At 31.5% G+C, this 9427-nt stretch overlaps 1 long non-coding RNA gene across 1 annotated transcript; it reads left to right on the top strand.

Annotated features, from left to right (window-relative positions):
- Window positions 1–4511: 4511 nt before the first annotated feature.
- LOC111889413 (uncharacterized) lies at window positions 4512–5094 on the top strand. Its single transcript, XR_002849527.3, has 2 exons — window positions 4512–4758; window positions 4952–5094. It is a non-coding gene; the product is annotated as an uncharacterized LOC111889413 (long non-coding RNA).
- The last annotated feature ends 4333 nt before the right edge of the window (window positions 5095–9427 follow it).

The following is a 9427-nucleotide window of genomic DNA, read 5'->3' on the forward strand; positions in this document are numbered from 1 at the left end:
GAACAAGATCCGAAGGGTGTTTACGGCCAAGGAACCTCCTTGGGCCGTAAACCCTAATTCATAATGTAAATGAACCCTAATTCCCTCCAAAGCCTTGGGATCAAGTCTAGAACACTTCCATCATAAGCCAAGTACCTTAATCTTTGAATTGGTACAAAGTACCATGAGTTTACGGCTGTAAACTCATGGAGTTATGGTCCATAGGTCGTAAACTCTAGTTAGTAGTACAATGGTGCCAACATTCACTCCTAAGGCTTAGACTTGATCATAGAACACTTCATATTGACTTGTAAGACCTGAAAACACAACTTGGTACTTAATACCATGAGTTTAAGTCCATAAACTCATGGGGAAATTACCCCTGGGTCGTAAACTCATGTGGTTATTACCATATGGGCCATAAACTCCAATTAGAGGCCCTACACCCCTTATATGCAACCCTATGTGGTTTAACACTTCAGCACAAGTGTTTCCTAGCCCTAAGGTTGTTCCATTACACAATTAGTTGTTATAAACACTAATTATAAGCATATATGTGTCATTATATGTTAACTAGGATTCATGTGTGCTCAAGTCATCCCTTGACACTTAACATCCTTTACCGATCTTACATTCGCATCACCTACTTCAGGTGAGTTCGTACCCCTTAATTAACCTTTTAAATGTTTTTAAATGCTTTTATGGGGGGGGGGGGGGGGGGGATACAAGTTGAATCATACTAGTTATTATATCAATCACATGTGATTAATAACTAGTACACAAATGGATTTACTACACTTTTAACTGTTTTACCGAGCAAACTACTTCAAAATGATTTCTCAAATGTTTTTACATGCTAAACTCTTTATCAAATTGTCTTACATACTATATCTTACCTTTCAAACTTTGTTATAACTGTGTTTCAAACAAAGGATTTCTTATACTCTAAATTGTTTATATCAAACAAACTGCTTTTAAATCGTTTTATAAAATGACATCAAGTCATCAATTCTTATTATTAAACTTTTCAAATGTTTTTACAAAACTTATTTTAAACTTTTATATTGTCAAATGCATGTCTATATATGTATAGTTATGTAAGTAATGTTTAAAGGACTTAGGACTGCTAACTCGCTTTAATTCTTTTTCCTTGTTTGGATATGACCTTAGGGTATCGGTTATTTGTCCGAATTTCGTCTAAATATTAGTTATATATTATGTATACATATATAGACATAAAATTTCTATCAGTCAGTTCAGTACCTTTGGGTAGCAAAGGCATACTTTCATTCATATACGTACATTACTAGTAACTATAATAGGTATAGTTAGGAGATACTATTTACTATTCCTAGTACAAGGAATCACACTAATAGTCAATTCATATATGAGTCAATACATATTGTAAACAATACATACACTACACTAATACATACACTACACTAAAACAATACACTACACTAATACATACACTACACTAATACATACACTACTCTAATACATACACTACACTATACAAATTGAGCGTACTATAATGAGAGACAGAGAGAACATACACTAGTACATACTATTCATACTCACTCTATACTACACTAGAGAACTTACTATGATGAGGATCATGGAAGACATACACTACACTAGTACATGCATACACCACATACTACAGGACTGACCATCCTACACCTGGTTGCTAGCTACAGCAGGATGTGTTCATCTTCGGATGTTCTTGGTTGTACTGTTCGGCGATTTACCGCGTCGTGTTTATCCTATACAAATGGATACGATTTCAAGGATTATACAATTTTCCTTATTACCTTTACTTTGTGACACGTTCACATAAACGATGAGGTAGAACATATTTTGATACGATATCAATGATTATATAATTTTCCCTATTACTTTTATCTTGTGACACATTCACATAAACGATGAGGTAAACTATATTTTGATAATAATATTTATACATGGGAAAACCGTCATTCTTACAAAGAGGCAAACCTTTAAAACAGTCGGGTCTTGGTAGAAGATTACTTTTTATAATAATAGGAAATATGAGATTTTCTAGGGTGTTCATACTTATACAAACTTTTCATTGAACATTTACAAGTCTTTTCCTTACAGTTTTACGAATCAATGACACTAAAATACTTATGAACTCACCAGCTTTATGCTGATAAACTCTTTCAAAATAACTTGTATTCTCAGGTCACCAGTAGACAGGTACGATGACTAGGTTTTGAGAAGACGGAGCAGTCAAGACTCGTCTTTTATTTTGATTATTTATTATGGTGTTTTATTCTATGAAAGAACACACTTGTATTAAAATTATACTATTAATGCAATGGATGATGTTGTTGCTTGTTTACTACTTTACACTGCTGTGATACTGTACATGACGTCCTCCGCCCCAGAACGTTTCCGCCGTTCTTGGTTTTGGGGTGTGACAGTTTGTGAGTTTCAATTACTAGTAGAAGTTGTTTTTTCATCTTGTTTGTGGAGAGTGATTTGTAAAATGAGTTTTATTATTTTGTGCACGGGAGGGTTGTGGTAGTTAGTTAATGGAAATGAGGTTTACGTTAGAAATAATGTGAAAACACATGGTTTAAATCTTCCTCCTGTAACACCGTAAATTTTTAAACCAAAATTTTCAATTTAAAACACTATTATCTCCTTTCAAAAATCACAGAAATGTCACAAATATCAAATCATCAAAACACATGTCCAAAAACTGTATATATCACAAATCCAGGATCCTCCAAAAACATATCTCCAACTCGGGTGTGTGTACAATCAAGCCGGTGTCTTCCCGTAATCCTGAAAAGTACCTAAAACACATAACACATAACACGGTAAGCACAATGCTTAGTGAGTTCCCCAAAATACCACACATAGCTCATTAGCCACTCGAGGCTATAACTCAATAAGACCCTCCGGTCAATGTGTCTCTGTGGGACCCTTCGGTCCCACAACTCGGGTGGACCCTCCTGTCCTAACTCAGTAAGCTCAGAATAATACAACATAAATCAGATAGACATAATGCAAGATATCAAAATACTCAATATAAGCACATAAGACCCTCTGGTCACACAACTCAGATTACCACTCTAGGTATATATAGTGAGAAGACTCACCTTGTAAGAATCGGATAACCTCAAACTCGAATCACCGGTCTAGCCTCCGCCTAACACATAGGATAATTATACCTAATTAATAACGGCTCTCAATGAAGCTAGACTAACCAAAAAAACATGTCCTATTACTTTTTATTAAACAAGATATTGTAATTAATACTTTTGAATTTTGATATGGGCTACCTATGTAGATGTTTGTAGTGTATCTGTTGGATTTGAAAAATAATCCTTCTACCATAAACATTTTTATATACAAAGTGAGAAATCCTTCTACCTTAAACTATATCTAAACAATTTTACAAATATGTAACTTTTTTTAAATTGTTAAGTATTATTATTCTAAATTGAAAAAAATAATAACAAATGTGAAATGACTATATACAAAGTATACATATACAAGCAAACATTCATGATTTCAATGTTAAAAGCATCATAATCTCCTTTAGCTCCACCCTTAAACAATGTGATTAATATTATTTTTTTCATTTAAAAGCATTTATATGTATTACTAACAATGTTAATAATAACAAGTTCAAATAATAATAATAATAATAATAATAATAATAATAATAATAATAATAATAATAATAAGGGTTTTGTTTGTAGAAAAATCTTAATATTTTTGTTTACAGAAAAGTCTTAATATTTTTTGTTTACAGAAAAGTCCCAATATTTTGGGTTAGTTTACGAAATTGTCTCAAATTAATTTGGTACTGGTTTCAACCGTTCAAAAAGAGAAATTTTTTCCGGTTTTCAGGACTTTTTCGTTGAAAAATAAATATTGAGACTAAGATGTAACTTTTCCGTAAATATTGAGACTTTTATGAAGATTCCCAAAAAAAACAAAGAAAAAAGTTTTCTTGCAATAGGTTTGTGACTAACAGAAAATCCTTTTTTTTTTTTTTCTAAATTTGTCAGTATTTCAATATTGGTAATTACCGACAGATTTCTAACGGCACAATATTCCCTCATTATTACGTCACAAAATCCATCGCTAATTAGGGCTTCAGTTTCCATTGGTATTCCATATATAATTTTCTGATTTGCAATTTTTCTAGCGGTGTATATAATACGTTTAAAAACTTAATAACTGAATAATAAAAGATTAGAAGACGTAAATGAAAACAAGATATTATTATTTAGGTTAAAGTTGTAAAGGGTTGGAAATTAATGCAAAAGTTTTTGTCCCATTTAAAAAAAACTAATTTATTTTTACCAATACTTTTCAAACTAACATATTTCAATCATTGTTATTTAATATTTAAAAAATAAAAAAATAATAATAATAAAAAATGAAAAAAGAACTTACTGTAAGTGTGAGGAAACCGCCTTTTAGAGACTCAAAACTTAAAAATCAAACTACACTATAGATTGGACTATATCCCTACAAGCTAACAAACAATATTGTGGAAAAATATGTGTTTGATTAAGTCTTGGTCTTATTTGCACATTAAATAAGAAGAAGCACTCGTAGGGCACATGGTTTCTTCATTTCTTTATATGTGTATAAAAGCCGAATAGATGTTTGATAATATTCATTCACAAAAACAAAGATGGGTTTCCCTGTTAAGAAACCAATGGCAATGGTCCTCCTTTTGACTATCTTTCTTCTGATATCTTATTCGTATGCGCAGGGTGGTTATTCCGGGTAAGATAACTATACATATCGATCTCTCTGTTATTCTCGTAATCTTGTTAAACAAAAGTATATGTATCGTCACTAATTACTTTAGTAGTTTATTCTTCAATTTCTTAATGGTATAAATAATAAAGTTTAAGGTCGACTTAATTGCACATCGATCCAATGCTACTAATCAACTAATCTGTCTATATAATTGCAGGGACCCCATTTATAAGAGTGATCCTTTTCCTGGAAGTGGAAGTGGTGGCAAGTATCCTACGCCCCCGTAATTATATCGATGTGCAATTCTCTTTGTATTATGCAAATTTGAAGACGTCTTATAACTAATGTGTAATTTATATATATATATATATATATATATATATATATATATATATATATATATATATATATATATATATATATATATATATATATAAATATAAATATAAATCTGTGTTGTATGAGATTCATAACAACCTTTATATATTATGTCATATGTGACGGCATTCATATTATTATATATAAATGAAAATGAGCTTGTAATAACCAGAAAGAATGAGATGAAATCCATACTTTCTTAGCATAATTGATTTGGCTAAAAAGTAACAATAACAAAATGCTTGTTCAAGCATGCATCATACATTAATGAAGATGTTTGTGCAAAAAAATGAAGTTTTTTTTTTAACAAAGTTCTCGTATATAATATTTTTATTCACAAAAGAGAAATGATTATTACCTCTTTATATTGACCACTTACTGTTAACATTTCAACCCACCAAAGACCACAACATGTGACATTTCCCTTCCCTGATGTCCCAATTCAGTAAATAAAACCAGACTTCTTTTAAAAAAAAATTGACTAAATAACAAATATCTTTTGTAAAGAATTACCAGACGTACCGAATAAGTACTGAAAGTGAACCTTTAAACATTGACAGAAAAGCTACCTAAGAACATAAAAGAATTGAAGTGAAAATTATGTTAAATTAAATGACTTAAACACCCGTGATTTTTTTTTATTTATAAAATAATAGAGGTGCTATTTACTGAAAAAGATTTTATTTATGAAAAAATTATTAAACAATAGTTATATAAAAATCAAACTACATGGTCTAATTTGATAAACATTAATAAAAGTATCATGACATAAAAAATGACTTATGAAAAAAAAAATTGATTATAAATATCAACATTATAGAGTTTGTATATTAGGATAAATTAGGGGTGAGAATAAAGAAGAAGGATAAATTTTGTCTTTGTAATAAAAAAATAAATAATGGAATTTCAATTCTTCCCTAGGAATGATAAAATCCTTTGAATGCAAATTTTGAGGAAATTCGATGAAATCCAATGCCATCCATTTTGTCAACCAAATGTGTAACTGAAGGAATCTCACATTCCAATTCCTTCAAATTTCTATGGAATCCATGAATATCAAACACACCCTAAGTTGCTCTTGGGATTAAAATAGAAAAGGTAGGAAAGAAAAGATGGAAACAAATTGTATATTCATGAAATGCACTTACATAAAACAACATGTAACTGTGTTTCTCATTTCTGCCAATATCTTACTTGCTCTGTATCACATACAATTATGAAATTCACATATATATATATATATATATATATATATATATATATATATATATATATATATATATATATACTTTTTACATCATAATAAAATTGATATTTAAGAAATTCAAAAACCTCTCTGATTCACTTTAAAAACTTACATGCAACAGGATGATCAAAGGCTTCATGGACTGAAAAGTTCTTTATGGAAAAATTGGAACCATGTTGGTGCAAAATTAGGTTGAGAATCAGCAGGGGGCGAGTAAACAAATAATTTTAAAATGATATAATTATAAAGTCACATTTTGTAGTTGCTACAAGAAGAATTTACCATTTTGATCAACTTATTGTGGCTTCTCCTTAATCTACTTTGACAACTGAAGAATCTCAGGGGTCTGCATGTTTAACGAATCATAATATTGGAATGATAAACTGATAAGAACAAGTATAAGTGAAAATTAGGTAAGTTCAATCCACCTGTGTAACTTCTGATACAGAGATAGCAATAGCTGCTTTAGCATCCTTCTTCAATGGAGCATTTCCTGAACTCCATGTGGTTATAAGTTAAAGTCCCAGCATAATAATCTCAACCTAACAAAGTTCCGAGTTCAAATTTGATGTAGAAGTATGGGCTTCAACTGATTTCTTAGGCATTTCATCGAACAGATGGAGGTTGAACATTTGTTTTGTTAGGATTTCGAGTATTTGGACCAGAATCTTGGATTCGTAGGCATAGATAGCTTCTGGTATTAATGTTTCTTTGGCTTGTTGATGATCTTACAGGGGCACATCCCAAAATTAAGGGCAGCTGAACACCATACCAAGAGAACTATCAACTAAATGACATTCAAGCCTTCAGACATGAAAAAGATAGAATATATTTGTTAGTCAAAGTAAACACATAATGATGCAATTTCCAATTTCAACATTTATATGTGAAAATAGGTCAACTGGGAAATAAAGAGATAGCATACCATGGCTACCGATGATGTTTACTCTGACATTCTCTATGGATACCCCCATGATTTATGAATAATGACTATGAAGTAAACCCCCACCCAAACGATCAACAAAACTACATAAACAATATATGTAGTTTCCTTCTGTTTTTTAAGTTGCAGTTAAGAAAGACAGGGTAATACTCGAAGTCCCAATTTTAAGAAAAACAGATGAGAAGAAAGAGAATTCAAAAAGAAACAAAACCAACCTTCTAATTTTTCTTATCCATATATACAGAGGAAATTACAACATCTAAATTAAAGAAGAACCTTTGAGAACTAATACAAAGGAGAAGAGAAAAACGATAAGAATGAAAACTTACAGCGATCTTGATCATTTCTTTGGATTATAGACACGGTGGTGAGTGTCCGGCAAATGATGCGGGTGCTTTGGTCTCTGAGAAGTGGAGTTACAGAGATCGCGGTGAATCTCTCCGGTGGTGTTTGGAGAGCGGGATGAATGCAGAGTGGCGAGTGTAGTGAAAGAACGTATATATAACTTGCGCCAATACACCGACCCAACCTTTCGACCTCCCAAATGTAACGTTTTTTTTTTTTAAACCTTTCCGAAATTAATAACTTCCTAATTTACAGCTTATTATACAATCAATATAATATACATTGTTTTTTTTCTGTATAAAACAACTTGAATGTATATCAAATTATTTAATTTCTATTTTGTATAAAAGAACTTATATTTATGATTATGTTATTTATCTATCTTTTATATTAAAGTTAGTTTTCTGAGTATATTTGAAATTTGGTCCTTAATGAATTCTTTGGATATGAATTTGGTCTTCATTTAGATTGAAAATACTACTTTTTTGCTTATATTTTATATCTTTTAATACTTTTTTTTTATTATTTATTAATCTATAGAAAAAGAAACACATACCCCATCCTTAAGACTCACATTTCCTAACCATCATTGAATCTTTCATGAAGTGAGTCCTTCTTCATCTCTTCTTTTGAGTTTTAGATATGTTCTTTTTCCTCTAGCTCTCATTTTCTATATGTTGTCGGTACACCAATCATCATATCTCTTGAAACTTAAGTTGATCAACTCCCTTTTGCCACTTATTATTATTATTATTATTATTATTATTATTATGGTTCTCTTTATCTTTCACCATCATCCCACTAATGTTGCCCACTCACTTGTTTTTCTCTCATATCCTACTTAACTTGTTGTTAAATCAAACCATGTAATTTGATGAGTCCATGGAAACTCCCATTGCCTTTTATATTTGAGCTGATGGTATTAGCGTATGTTTACGCTGCTGGCCACAAAGTATGATTCTGAAAACCCGACATCGTAAAGTCTAACTATTTCACAACAAGCATAAAATACTCCCAACACCTGCTCTACCGCGAACAACCGCACTAAAATACTTCCTAGACTCTCCTAAGAATCCATCCCCACCTCCTCTACTATCAACTGCCGAAGAACCCCTACCAATGCCAGCTAACCACTTCATGAATACAATTACATGCAACAAAGCTTAAATAATCCTTCGACTAAAGGACTCAACCCTACCACGATTGGACTTAGACAAGAGCTGCGCAATAGGTCCAAGTCCTTCATTCTAAGATTATTTAACCTTCATAGCATGTAATTTAATGTATTCATTTGATGGTTAACTCTCATCGACATAGGTCCCACAAAGCACAAAGCAAACATCATTCGAGCAGAGGAGCCAACTGGCACTAAACACCATAAAATCAGACAGATTCTCATACGAAACTCTCGATCTCAAACTCCCAGCATCTTGGGCGCACCTTCGCCCTGCCCTCACTCTCTCAAGAACGACAAGCATCACCCTCATAGAACGACAATGACTTACCTGTCACTCCTTACCTTAAAACCAAAAAAATAAAACACATAAATAAAAAAACATTATTTTATTTTAAATAATTTGAAATTTGAAATTTATGGTCATTTTCATATCAAACATCCTTTCCTTTCTCTAATTTTTGTAAACCTTTTAGCCTGTTTCGTGGAAACTCTACATGACGAGCATCCAAAAATATAAACTGAGTGATAGAAGTTGAAGGGCAAAATAGTCAGTTGCCTGGCTTTGGTTTTTGATAGTCATGTACTCTAATGGTTTAATTGAGAC

Source organism: Lactuca sativa, chromosome 5, assembly GCF_002870075.4.
Source record: "Lactuca sativa cultivar Salinas chromosome 5, Lsat_Salinas_v11, whole genome shotgun sequence".
Lineage (NCBI taxonomy): Eukaryota > Viridiplantae > Streptophyta > Magnoliopsida > Asterales > Asteraceae > Lactuca > Lactuca sativa.